This window comes from Nomascus leucogenys, chromosome 12, assembly GCF_006542625.1.
Source record: "Nomascus leucogenys isolate Asia chromosome 12, Asia_NLE_v1, whole genome shotgun sequence".
Classification (NCBI taxonomy): domain Eukaryota; kingdom Metazoa; phylum Chordata; class Mammalia; order Primates; family Hylobatidae; genus Nomascus; species Nomascus leucogenys.
Window position 1 is genome coordinate 18872620 of NC_044392.1, and position 14727 is coordinate 18887346.

A 14727-nucleotide genomic window follows, 5' to 3' on the forward strand; every position below is an offset into this window, starting at 1 on the left:
AGCCTCCCTTTTCCACTTTAAAGGACCTTGTGATTAATTGGGTTCACCTGCGTTATCCATGATACTCCCATGATAATCTTTTTAAGGTCAGCTGATTAGCAACTTTAATTCCATCTGCAACCTTTATTTTCTCTTGCCATGTAACAACATATTCACAGGTTCTGGAGATCAGGGCATAAACATGTCTAGGAGAGGGCATTATTTTGCCTGCCACAATGGGGAACTGGAGACTTATGAGGCGTCAAGTTATCAACTCACAGATTAGAGGTTGGTTATAAGGTGGAAAACACACCTTAACAATGAAGGAGTCAGACTATCCCCACCTGAACCCACTGGTAGATCTTAACACTTCTAGAGGTGGAACCATCAAACATGGCATGCATTCTAATGTTATGTAATATAAATAACATTGCCTATGAAATATTCTTACCAAGAAAGCTTTATTTTACTTTAAGCAACCTTTTGGGTCTTTCAGTTTACCAGAAATACAGGGAATAGTAGAAACAGTTAAATGATACCATGAAAAAACAATCAGACAAATCCTGAAGATGGGTCATTCTAGTGGAAAGCTGCCTCTATTTCCTTAGTAAATCACTGGTATTAAAAAAAAACAGTTGGGGGTCGGGTGTGGTGGCTCACACCTGTAATCCCAGCAATTTGGGAGGCCGAGGTGGGCGAATCACGAGGTCAGGAGATTGAGACCATCCTGGCTAACACGGTGAAACCCCGTCTCTGTTAAAAATACAAAAAATTAGCCAGACATGGTGGTGGGCCCCTGTAGTCCCAGCTACTGGGGAGGCTGAGGCAGGAGAATGGCGTGAACCCGGGAGGCGGAGGTTGCAGTGAACCAAGATCGCGCCACTGCACTCCAGCCTGGTGACAGAGCAAGACTCCATCTCAAAAACAAAACAAAACAAAAAAAAGGTGGGGACTGCTCTGGATTAAATGATACTGGTTCCTCCAGGAGCAGACCCTGATACATGGATCCAAGTTTATTTGGGAGGTACTAGAGATACCAGTAGAGAAGTGAGGCAGTAAAACAGCAAAAGAAGAGAGTCCATGATGGGTTTGTTGTTGAACCGGCCACCACAGTGAGCAGCCGGACCTCAGTCCCAGGAGAAACTCACAGTGACACAAAACACCAGATTCACAAAGGGCAAGGCAGCTGAAGTATTTATACACTGACTCACAAAAGTAATTTGTAGAGAACTGGTCCTTGGGTGTGTTAATTTGGCACCTTGGGCCTGTGGAAAGCAGGGAAAGCTGTCTTTTACCAGTGGTGTGCCCCAAATATTTCACACCTGTGGGCCATTGCAATTGAAGTCCCTTTCTCTATATGAAAAATTAGGTTCATAAATTATTATGAAATGAAAGTAGTGGGAAAAATCACATAGATAGAAAAGAAATGCAGACAGTGACAGTTCTTTTGTTGAACTCTGTATGTGTAAGTATGACATTATAAAATAATATTAAATAAAAATTACAAGATCAAAAAGGAAAACTTAAACACTTTAAAGATAATTAAAACCTTACATTACGTTAAAGCCTTATAATTCAATTTTTTTTTCTTTAAAATGAGTGAGTTGTGTACAGGGGGGTTAAATGCTTTTTAGACAAGAAAAAAAACTGCACTAGAATCAACTTATTCATCATCATCTTCTTCACCTTCATCTTCCTCCTCCTCCTGATCCTCTTCATCTTCCTCCCCTTCCTTCTTCCTCTTGCTTTTTTCAGCCTTGATGACTCCCTTTTTTGCTGCATCAGGCTTTCCTTTAGTTCAATATGCAACAAGATCCTTTTTGTATTTTTCCTTCAGCTTCACAGCTGTCTTTTCATAAGGCTGCTTGTCATCTGCAGCAGTGCTATTCCACATGTCTCCCAGTTTCTTTGCAACGTCACCAATGGACAGGCCAAGATGTTCTTTGATTTTGGGGCAACACTCAGAACAGAACACAAACCAGGCTGCAGGAGGCCGCTTGGGTGCATTGGACTTGAACTTTTTTGTCTCCCCTTTGTGGGGGCATATAGATTTTCATTTCTCTTTCATAACGGGCCTTGTTTGCCTTTGCCATATCTTCAAATTTTCCTTTCTCTTTAGCAGATATGGTCTACCACCTCGCTGAGCACTTTTTTTTTTTTTCCTGAAACAGAGTCTCTCTGTCGCCCAGGGTGGAGTCCAGTGGTGAGGTCTTAGCTCACTGCAGCCTCCGCCTCCCGGGTTCAAGCGATTCTCTTGCCTCACCCTCCCGAGGAGCTGGGATTACAGGCACCCGCCACCACATCTGGCTAATATTTGGATTTTTAGAAGAGATGAGGTTTCACTATGTTGACCAGGCTAGTCTTGAACTCCTGACATCAAGTGATCCGCCTGCCTCGGCCTCCCAAAGTGCTGGGATTACAGGCATGAGCCACCGCACCTGGCCTCTCTCTGAGCACTTCTTAGAAAACTCTGAGAAGTTGACTGAAGCTTCTTATGCTCCTTCTGACAAGTTTTCACAAGAAATGCATATGATAACATTTTGCCTCTCGGCTTCTTAGGATCTCCTTTGCCCATGTTTAGTTATTTTTTTCCTCAGTGAGCCACAGAGTCACCCAGTGCTCATCTGGCTTGCCCTGGCGCTGTCTCTGTGGAGCTCAGTGTACTGTAACAGCTGTCAGAGCAGGCCTCCTCACTCCACTCTGTGAAAATTTCTTTTACATGAAGCAACCCATATATAAATGGTTTGTCAAAGATTCCTAAAAACCAATTTCACAAGTTCCAAAAATGATAATACTGTACATTACTTTGTTTTAGGGGGATGAATTCTAGTGGATTTCAATGGTCTCCAGAATTGAAAATTTCCACTAGAGCATTTTCACAATTCAACACAAAAACAAACAAACAAACAAACCCCCCCATTTTACTTTGAAAATCCGATAATATGGCTGAGTGATAGCAAATATTGGCATTATTTGAGTCATTGCTTTAAAATGAGTATATAGCTCTTGGTAGAAATGATCAAGTCATTCAAGCACAGTCTTTTTATTTATTCTGGCATCTTTTGTCACTTCTCCTGGGATTCTTCTTCAAAGTTTGATTCTTTTTTTTCCTTGTAAATATCCATTCTTTTTGTGTGGCATAGCCAAAAGTCTTCTCCACATTTTTTATGTGCCAGTGTTCAAGACTGAGATTTACTGTACATTACTCAAGGCTGATTCTGGCTCTTCACAAAAATTTTTGTCTTATTTTAATAAATGGCCACAACCACCTCAACTTTCAGCAATCACCAAGCTGATAAGTCAGCAGCCATCAACACTGAAGAAAGACCTCCACTAGCAAAAAAAATTATGACTTGCTGAAGCCTTAGCTGATCACCAGCGTGTTTTAGCAATAAAGTATTTTCAATTAAGGCATGTACATTGTTTCTTTAGATATAATGCTAGTGCACATTTAATAGACTATGGTATAGTATAAACATAACTTTTATACACACCAAGAAACCAAAATCTGTGTGACTTGCTTTATTATGATATTCACTTTATTGCAGTCATCTGAAACTGGATCCATAATATCTTGAAGATATGACTGTATTTCGAAAGTCAACATTAACCTAACATCGCAACTAAAAGAACTAGAGAGCCAAGAGCAAACAAATCCCAAAGCTGGCAGAAGACAGGAAATAACCAAAATCAGGGCTGAAATGAAAGAAATCGAGACACAAGAAATCATTCAAAAGATCAACAAACCCCGGAGCTGGTCTTTTGAAAAAAATTAATAAAATAGAACACTAGCTAGACTAATAAAGAAGAAAGAGAGAAGATTCAAATAAACACAATCAGAAACAACAAAGGGGATATTAACACTGACCCCATAGAAATACAAACAACTGTCAGGATAGTACAAACATCTCTGTGCACATAAACTAGAAAATCTAGAAGAAATTGATAAATTCCTGGACACATATACTCTCCCAAGACTGAAGCAGGAAGAAAATGAATCCCTGCACAGACCAATTAATGAGCTCTGAAATTGTCAGTAATAGCTTACCAACCAAAAAAAGCCCAAGACCAGATGGATTCACAGCCGAATGCTACCTTATGTACAAAGAAGAGCTGGTACCATTCCTGCTAAAACTATCAAAAAAAATTGGGTAGAGAATCCTCCCTAACTCATGCTATGAGTTCAGCATCATCCTGATACTAAAATCTGGTAGAGACATAAAAACAAGAAACAAAACAAAACAAAACAAAAAACCCACTTTAGGCCAGTAATATCCTTGGTGAACATTGATGCAAAAATCCTCAACAAAGTACTGGCAAACTGAATCCAACAGCACATCAAAAAGCTTATCTGCCACAATCAAGTAGGCTTCATCTCTGGGATGCAAGTTTGGTTCAACATATGCAAATCAATAAATGTGATGCATCACATAAATACAACTAAAGACAAAAACCACATGATTATCTCAATAGATGCAGACAATGTTTTCAATAAAATTCAACACTGCTTCATGTTAAAAACTCTCAATAAACTAAATATTGAAGGAATATATCTCAAAATAATGAGAGCCATCTATGACAAACCCACAGCCAACATCATACTGAATGGGCAAAAGCTGGAAGCATTCTCCTTGAAAATCAGCACAAGACAAGGATGTCCTCTCTCACCACTCCTATTCAACATAGTATTGGAAGTCCTGGGCAGGGCAATCAGACAAGAGAAGGAAATAAAGGGCACCCAAATAAGAAGAGAAGAAGTCAAACTATCCCTGTTTGCAGATGACATAATCCTATATCTAGAAAACCCCATAGTCTCAGTCCAAAAGCTCCTTAAGCTGATAAACGACTTCAGCAAAGTCTCACAATCCAAAATCAATGTGCAAAAATCACTAACATTCCTATAACCAACAACAGCCAAACCAAGAGCCAAATCAGGAACACAATCCCATTCACAATTGCCACAAAAAATTATAAAATACCTAGGAATACAGCTAACCAGGGAGGTGAACAATTTTTACAATGAGAACTATAAAACACTGCTCAAAAAATTAGAGATGACACAAACAAATGGAAAAACATTCCATGCTCACAAATAGAAAGAATAAATATCATTAAAATGGTCATACTGCCCAAAGCAACCCATAGATTCAATGCTATTGGTATTAAACTATCATTGATATTTTTCACAGAACTAGAAAAAGACTATTTTAAAATTCATATGGAACCAAAAAAAAAAAAAAAAAAAAAAAGCCCGAAGAGCTAAGGCAATCCAACTCCACTCAAAGTATACTACAGGGCTACAGTAATCAAAACAGCATGGCACTGGTACAAAAACAGACACATAGAGTAATGGAACAGAACAGAAAGCCCAGAAATAAGGCCACACAGCTGAAAGTATCTGATCTTCAACAAAGCTGACAAAAATAAGCAATGGGGAAAGGATTCCCTGTTCAATGAATGGTGCTGGGATAACTGTCTGCCCATATGCAGAAGATTGAGATTGGACCCCTTCCTTATACCATATGCAAAAATTAACTCACGATGAATTAAATACTTAAATGGAAAACCTAAAACTATAAAATCCCTGGAAGAAAACCTAGGTAATACCATTCTGGACTTAGATTTCATGATGAAGACACCAAAAGCAATGGCAACAAAAGCAAAAATTGGCAAATGGGATCTATTTATACTAACAAGCTTCTGGACAGCAAAGGAAACTATCAACAGAGTGAACAGACAACCTATAAAATGGGAGAAAATTTTTGCAAGCTATGCATCTGACAAAGGTCTAATATCCACAATAATGCAATCCACAATAATGCTATCCACAATAGTGTCTATCAGGAACTTAAATAAATTTACAAATAACAACAAACAACCCCATTAAAGTGGGCAAATGACATGAACACTTTACAAAAGAAGACATACATGAGGCCAACAATCATATGAAAAAAAGCTCAACATCACTGATAATTAGAGAAATGCAAATCAAAACCACAGTGAGATACTATCTCACACCAGTCAGAATGGCTAGTATTAAAAAGTCAAAAAACAACAGATGCTGGCATGGTTGTGGAGAAAAGGGAACACATCTACATATTGGTGGGAGTGTAAATTAGTTCATTGTGGAAGACAGTGTAGCAATTTCTCAAAGACCTAAAGACAGAAATACCATTCGACCCAGCAATCCCATTACTGGGTATCGACCCAAAAGAATATAAGTCATTCTATCATAAAGACATGCATGCATGCATAGGTTCATTGCAACACTATTCACAATAGCAAATACATGGAATCAACCTAAATGCCCATCAACAGAAGACTGGGCAAAGAAAATGTGGTACATATATGCCATGGAATACTATGCAGTCATAAAAAGAGTGAAATCATGTCCTTTGCAGGAACATAGATGGAGCTGGAGGCCATTATCCTTAGCAAACTAACTCAGGAACAGAAAACCAAATACCGCATGTTCTCACTTATAAGCAGGAGCTAAATGATGAGGCCACATGGACACAAAGAGGGAAACAACAGACACTGGGGCTTACCAGAGGGTGGAGGTTGGGAGGAGGGAGAGGAGCAGAAAAAATAACTATTGGGTAGTAGGCTGAGTACCTGGGTGATGAAATAATCTGTACATCAAACCCCTGCACCACGAGTTTACCTATATAAAAACCTGCACACCTGTATCCCTGAACTTAAAAGTTAAATAAAAAAATAAAAATAAATTGTCCTTACTGTGCACACAGCTTAATTTGCCTGGTATAATCTGTTTCACTGTTATAACTACATTTGGCAGCATTTTTTATAGATGAGGAGAGATTGAAAAGAATGGATAATGTTTTTTTCTAAAAAGATGAAACAAAAATTTTTTATTGTAAATTGACAATTTATATTTGTATAAATTTATGGGTTACAAAGTGATGTCATAAATTGTGGATACAATGTAGAATAATTAAATCAAGCTAGTTAACATACCCAATACTTCAAATACATTTCTTTTTTTTTTTTTTTTTTTTTGAGATGGAGTTTCGCTCTTGTTGCCCAGGCTGGAGTGTAATCGTAAGATCTCAGCTCACCGCAACCTCTGCCTCCCGGGTTCAAGCAATTTTCCTGCCTCAACCTCCCAAGTAGCTGGGATTACAGGCATGCGCCATCACGTCCAGCTAATTCTGTGTTTTTAGTAGAGACATGGTTTCTTCATGTTGGTCAGGCTAGTCTCGAACTCCTGACCTCAGGTGATCTCCTGCCTCGGCCTCCCAAAGTGCCAGGATTACAGGCGTGAGCCACCACAGTTCAAACACATTTCTGTGATGAGAACATTAATTTTGAAATGTATAATACTCCACTATTAAGTATATGCACCACTCAAAAAAAGTATAACAGAAGTGTACAATAGAACTCAAAAAGAGTATAAAACATATTTTTCCTGTCTGAGATTTTGCACCCTTTGATCATCATTAAGTTTTTTTTTTTTTTTTTTTTGGAGACATTCTCACTCTGTCACCCAGGCTGGAATGCAATGGCACAATCCTGGCCCACCACAACCTCTGCCTCCTGGGTTCAAGTGACTCTTCTGCCTCAGCCTCCCCAGCAGCCAGGACCACAGGCACGCGACACCACACCTGGCCAACTTTTTCTGTATTTTTAGTAGAGATGGGGTTTCGCCATGTTGTCTAGGCTGGTCTTGAACTCCTGACCTCAGGTGGTCCGCCCACCTCGGCCTCCCAAAGTGCTGGGACCACAGGTGCAAGCCACTGTGCCTGGCCTAAAATTTTTATGAGGCAAAATATCAATTTCAAAACAGCATCAAAAAGTGAGGAGGCCAGGCACGGTGGCCACGCCTGCAATCCCAGCACCCTAGGAGGCCAAGGCATATTTTTCTGTACTAAAAATACAAAAATATTTGTCTCTACTAAAAAATACCAAAAAAAGAAAAAAAAAACCCACCGGGCATGGTGGTGCATGCCTGCAATCCCAGCCACTTGGGAGGCTGAAGCAGGAGAACCGCCTGAACCCAGGAGGCAGAGGCTGCAGCGAGCCAAGATCACGACACTGCACCCCAGCCTGGGCAACAAGAGCGAAACTTCATCTCAAAAAAAAAAAGAGTGAGCGTATTTAACCACTCATTTCATAATAGAGCAAATAGGTCAACAGAATAATAATTCATGCTGTTGCATGAATAATGAACTGGCAACAAGAGAAAGTTGGTGGAAGGAAAGGCAGAGGAACTGTGTCTTGTAAGAATTAGAATCAAGGGGCCCCATAATCATCTGACATCCATTCAGTGTTGTATCTATGGTTAGAAATGTACATTATAGGGACTCCAGGAATCTTACAGATTTTTCTTTTAAGGTCCCAGTCAACTGTGGCCATAATGTAACACTTACGCTGAGTTATTTCTGTACTAAGCAGTCATCTGCATAGGTTCCTTGGTGTGTACATGGTAATAGTTCAAATCTTGGATCCTTGGTGATCCTTAGAGCCACTTGATACTTCTGCCCCAATATCTCAATTTCAGCCATTACACAATCAGTTATACAAGGGATACACTTGGCATACAGACAGTCCATCACTGACTGCACTAAGTCCAGTTTGGCTTTTATGGAAAAGTTGATAAAGTTGGTATCAACGAGGATGTGGTAAGGTGGGCCGAGCTGTGTATTATATTGGAAAAATAAGCAGGAAGGGTGTTGGGGAACTTCTCTTTCCTTTAATGTGCTGGGATCCTTCTTTTCTTTCTTTTTAGGTTTTAATCTATCCTTTTCTTTAAGCCTCTGATCTCTGAGACTAAGCATTCGCTTCATGGTTGCATGAAAACAAAAAAAAACATTTCCTTGTTTTATTTTGCTTCCCTATGGTCACACCACACTTCTGTTTCTTCCATAATCACCAACTGAATGGATAATTTTTTAAACAAAGTTTGAACAAATGTCACACATTAAAAACACTTCTGAAAGTGTGAACACCATAAAGATTCAGAGAATGATTATAAAAGAGACAAGTAAAGATTTGGGATTAATATCTCCCATTTTTATGTGAACTGCACCATGCATACCAAACAAAAATATTGTGCCTCAGAATTCACACTTTGTTTTACTGTTTTAAATTTTTAACACAAATAAAATCTCTAAGAAGGCACATAAAGTAACAGATTTAAATAACTCAGGTTCTGATTCTTCACCTTCAACTCACTAAACTATCATTTATTTCGCATCTACCATTTAAATAGGAATATGTAGTACAACAGAGTTTGGAGAAACAAATGGCACCCTAAGCAAGTGCCCACAGTTCCAAACCTTTACAAACTTACTCTTGAAATAAATGTGGCTCATATGCTGAGTCTACATATGTTGGGACGGACTGTTTAACTGGGATTCCTCTGAATTAACTTCCATGTAGAATACAGTGCATAGTGAAGAATATGTAATTTAAAAGTGATCATTTGGTTCTGGTTCCAGTTAAGATGAAGTAAGCACATTCCACCCTGTCTCTCACATTGAATGCAACAAAAAATCCTGGAAAGAATGCATGAAGCAGCGATCTGAGGACTCTGAAAGGTAAATAGTAACAAGAGGATTGGGAAAGGAAACCAAAACTTGAAGAATCATTACTATAGTGGTGAGTTTTCTTGGTTTTTATTCCTCCAATATCTCCCAGCCTGGACTTAGAGACAGCCCGAATCCCAGAACACCACACCCAGTACTAATACCATATTTAATGGGGAAAGACTGAACGTTTGCACTCCAAAATGGGACAAAGCAAGAATCTCTATTCTCATCACTCCTATTCAATATTGTAGTAAAACTATCCGTACTTACAGATGACATGATTATCCATGTAGGAAATTCCAAGGAATATACAAGCAAAGCTCCTATAAATAATAAGTGAATGCAGCAAAGTTGCTTGATACAATGTCAGCATTCAAATATGAAATGTTCATCTATATAATAGTAATGAACAACTGGAGACCAAATCGGTATAAATCTTTAAAAAAAAAAAAAGCAATAGGGGGGCCAGGCATGGTGGCTTATGGCTGTAATCCCAGCACTTTGGGAGGGAGGCCGAGGTGGGCAGATCAAATTGAGGTCAGTAGTTCAAGACCAGCCTGGCCAATATGGTGAAAACCCATCTCTACTAAAAATACAAAAATTAGCCAGGTGTGGTGGCACATGTCTCTAATCCCAGCTTCTTGGGAGGCTGAGGCAGGAGAATCACTTGAACCTAGGAGGTGGAAGTTGCAGTAAGCCGAGATTGTGCCACTGCACTCCAGCCTGGGTGACAGGGCAAGACTCTGTCTCAAAAAAAAAATAAATAAAAATAGAATTTAAAAAGCTAAAAGCAGGAGTGAAAGAAGGGACATTACTACTGACCTTACAGAAATAATAATGAACAAATTCCTTATTATAGATATATGTTATAGATCTGAACAGATCTATAACAAGAGATTGAATTAGTAATTAAAACCTACCCATAAAGAAAAACCCAGACCCAGATGGTTTTATTGGCGAATTCTACCAAACACTTAAAGAATTAATACTAATTCTTCACAAACTTTTCCAAAAAATCAAAGAGGAGGGACCATTTCCTAACTAATCCTATGAGACCAGATTATTTTGGTACTAAAACCAAAGACATCACAAGAAAAGAAAACTATAGACCGGTATCTTTTATGAATATAGATTTAAAAATTCTCAGCAAAATACTAACAGGCTAAATTCAGCAACATACAGAAAGTATTATACACCATGAGCAAGTGGGATTTAACCCAAGATTATGAAGTTGCTTTAAAATTTGAAAACCAATTAATAGAATATACCATATCATGGCAGGGTGCAGTGGCTCATGCCTGTAATCTCAGTACTTTAGGAGGCTGAGGCAGGCAGATCACCTGAGGTCAGGAGTCTGAGACCACCTGGCCAACATGGTGAAACCCCATCTCTAGTAAAAGTACAAAAATTAGGCAGGCATGCTGGCATGTGCCTGTAGTCCCAACTACTTGGGAGTCTGAGGCAGAATCATCACTCAAACCCAGGAGGTGGAGGTTGCAGTGAGCCGAGATCACATCACTTCACTCCAGCCTGGACAACAGAGCAAGACTCCATCTCAAAAAAAAAATAAATAAATAAATAAAATAATATATATATATATATACCATATCAATAGAGTAAATGATAAAAGCCATATGATTTTCTCAACTGATGCAGGAAAAAAAATTCTATAAAATTTAACACCTCATTATAATAAAAACATTCAGTAAACTGGAATAGAAGGAAACTTCTTCAACCTGATAAAGGACATCTACAAAAAATAATAACTAACGTGATATTTAATGGGGAAAGATGAAATGCTTTCACCTGAAGAACAGGAACAAAACAAGGATATCCAGTCTTGCTGCTTATATTTAACATTTTATTGAAGGTTCTAGCCAGGAAAATTAGGCAAGAAAATGAAATAAAAGGCATCCAGATTTGAAATGAATAAGTGAAACTATCTGTTTTCAAAAGACATAATCTTGTAAAAGGAATATCCTAAGGAACCCACTTAAAACAATTAGAACTAACAAATTAGTTTGGTAAGGATGCAGGATACTAGGTCAATATTCATAAATCAATCATATTTCTATACATTTGCAAAGAACAATCCAAATATGAAATTAAGGAAACAATTCAATTTACAGCAATATCAAAAACAGTAAAATACTTAGGAATATATTTAGCAAAAGAAATGCAAAACTTATACTCTGAAAACTACAAAGTATTGTTGAAAGAAATTAAAGAAGACCCTAATAAATAGAAAGACATCCCATGTTCATGGATGAAAGACTTAATATTGTTAAGATGGTAATACTTCTCAAGTTTATCTACAAATTTAATGCTATTCACGTCAGTTTCCAGCTAACTGCTTTGTAGAAATTGACAGGCTGATTCTAAAATGTATATGGAAATTCAAGGGACACCATGTAGTCAAAACAATCTTGGAAAAGAAGTTGGAAGACTCATACTTCCCAATTTCAAACTTACTACAAAGATACAGTAATTGATACAGTGTGGTACTGGTATAAAGATAGGTATATAAATCAATAGAATAAACTGGGAGTTCATAAATAAGCCCTCACATTTATGGTTAATTGAGGGATTATTTTCATTTAGGTTTTTTGTTGTCTTTCATTGCCAAAGTTCTTCTCAGGGTTAACTGAGTTTTGACAAGGGTCCCAAGAAAATTCAATGGGGAAAGAATAATCTTTCTTTTTAAAATCTTTGTACTTTTAATTTTTGTGGGTACATATCAGGTATATATCTATTTGGTATGTGAGATATTTTGATATAGACATGCAATGTGTAATAATCACATCATGGGAAATGGAGTACCTATCTCTTCAAGCATTTATCCTTTGAGGTATAGTCTTTTCAACAAATAATGCTGGGACAGTTGGATATTCACATGTAAAAGAATGAATTAAGATAGTATCTCATACATATGCAAAAATTAACTCAAAATGAATTAAAAACTTAAATATAAGAGCTAAAACTATAAAACTCTTTGAAGAAGAAAATCTAGATGTAAATCTTCATGACCTTGGTCTAGGCAGTGGCTTCTTAGATGTGATACAAAAAATACAAACTACAAAAGAAAAAAAAAAAACAGATGAACTGGACTTCATCAAAACTCAAAACTTTTGTGTTACAAAAGACACCACCAAGAAAGTGAAAAGACAAACCACAGAATGGCAGAAAATACTTATAAGTCATCTAACTGATAAGGGGCTTGTATCTAGAAGATATAAATAAATTTTACAATTCAGTAGTAAAAAAACAAATACAATTTCAAAGTAGTCAAATGACTTGAATAGACATTTTTCCAAAGAAGATACACAAATGGCCAGAAAGCACATGAAAAGATGTTCAACATTATTAATTGTCAGGAAATATAAATCAGAACCACAACGAGATGCCACTTCACACCCACTAGGATGGCTAGAATTAAAAAGATAGATAAAAATTTCCAGGCAAAGTAGCTCACACTTGTAAGGCCATCACTTTGGGAGGCAGGGGCAGAAGGATTGCTTGAGTCCAGCAGTTCAAGATGAGCTTGGGCAAATAAACATAAGGAGACCACATGTCTACAAAAAATTTAAAAATTAGCTGGGCATGGTGGCATGCATTTGCAGTCCCAGCTACTCAGGAGGCTGATGTGAGAGGATCACTTGAGCCCAGAGGTCAAGGCTGCAGTGAGCTATGATTGCACCACTGCACTCCAGCCTGGGCGACAGAGTGAGATTCTGTCTCGAAAAAAAAAAAAAAAAAAACAGACAAAAACAGGTGTTGGTGAGGATGTGAAGAAACTGACACCCTATTGCACTGCTTGTGGGAATGTAAAATGATGCAGCTGCTGTGTAAAAAAAAATTTGGTAGTTCCTCCAAAGGTTAACATAGAGAAAAATTACCCAGCAATTCCACTCCTAAGTATATACCAAGAGAATGAACACATATAGCAGAAGTATTCATAATAGCCAAAAAGTGGAAACAACCCAAATGTCCATCAACTGATGAATGGATAAATTTTATATATTTATATATATATGAATATATATATGAATATTGTTTGGCTATGAAAAGGAATGATGAACTGATGCATGATACAACAGGGATGAACCTTGAAAACATTTATGCTAAGTGAAAGAAGCCAGTCACAAAAGGCCATATATTGTATGATTCTATTTACATGAATTGTCCAGACTAAACAAATTTATAGAGACAGAAAGTAGATTAGATGCAGAAACTCCTCTAGGATTGGGGAGGTATTTACCTGGAGAAGTGAAAACTTGTGATCACACAAAAGCCTGTTTGTGAATGTTTATAGCAACCTCATTGGTAATTTCCAAAAACAGAAACAACCCAAATGTCCTGTAACTGTGAATGAATACACAAATAGTGATAGATCAATACAACTGAATATTATTCAGCAATAAAAAGGAATGGACTATTGACACGTGCAACAATTTGGATGGATCGCAAAGGGATTATGCTAAGTGAAAGAAGCCAGTCTCAAAGGCTACATACTGTCTGGTTTCATTTGTGTAACATTCTGGAAAAGAAGAAACTGTAAAGACAGAGAACAGATCAGTGGTTTCCAGAGATTAGGGGTAGGGGAGAGGGTTTGATTATAAAGGGGCAGCACAGGGAAGCTTTCTGGGGTGACAGAGCTGTTCTGAGTCCTGATTGTGATGGTGGTTAGACAAATATATACATTCATCAACCTTTTAGAAATGTACTATGAAAAAGTCAATTTTACTGTATGTAAACAAAAAAATAATAGTTGTGACAATTTGTGATATATATAAATAAAGAAATATGTATAGTGTGTGTGTTTGTGTGTATACACACACACATAATTTAAACTCAACAATCACTGCAGGGATTGTTTAGAATTTAGACCACCAACAAAAGTTCTCTGAGGTGAGAAATATTTTATCTCTGACATTGTTCAGAATTGCTGGGAAATGGTAATAACTTAAAAAGCAGACCAACTTTTAGTATTATTATTGTTTTAAATATTCTACAAACAATGAGCCTTCTTATTGCCTTCTCTAGGAAGGATGGGTCCCATCATTACAACCCTGGTATGTCTCTCCCTTTTGTGGTTCTAGAATGGAAGCCTTTAGGCACAGAGAAACTGATCTTGGAAGTTGGAAATCAGTAGACTGAAAGGTCAAGGGCTATGGGTGGGGCTCTGACAGTGTCTGCT

General features: G+C 37.7%; 2 pseudogenes across 1 annotated transcript; both read right to left on the reverse strand.

The window, feature by feature from the left end:
- Positions 1-1642: 1642 nt before the first annotated feature.
- On the reverse strand, positions 1643-2554 carry LOC100606609 (annotated as a pseudogene).
- A 5678-nt stretch (positions 2555-8232) lies between these two features.
- Positions 8233-8838, reverse strand: LOC100586216 (annotated as a pseudogene). Its single transcript, XR_004032533.1, has one exon. The product of XR_004032533.1 is annotated as an rRNA-processing protein FCF1 homolog pseudogene (transcript).
- Between the last annotated feature and the right edge of the window lie 5889 nt (positions 8839-14727).